Raw genomic sequence first — 314 nt, 5'->3', positions numbered from 1 at the left:
CGCATCTTTGCATAGGCCTATCCAATATCTATATCACTCGCTCTTCCTAAGTTTTACTTCTTTTTTCATTTTCTTTTAATAAGTTCCTGTCTGACTAATACACAGTCATCCTTGAGCATATTCAAAGTTCGTCTCCAAAAATATCCATGAAACTTTTCCATCTATACATAAAAAAAATGATATTAACCTCTCCAAAGCATATCGGTTAGTTTGACAGGTCCGACCTTTTAAGGAATCAACCCTTAAAAAAAGACGAAGCATAAAGTCTGGAGAAAGTTACGAAATCAAAGCTTAAGAGAACTTATAAAGCATCC

Source organism: Penaeus monodon, chromosome 29, assembly GCF_015228065.2.
Source record: "Penaeus monodon isolate SGIC_2016 chromosome 29, NSTDA_Pmon_1, whole genome shotgun sequence".
Classification (NCBI taxonomy): Eukaryota; Metazoa; Arthropoda; class Malacostraca; order Decapoda; family Penaeidae; genus Penaeus; species Penaeus monodon.
The sequence above is the reverse complement of the archived record's forward strand: the minus strand, read 5'-3'. Positions refer to the sequence as shown.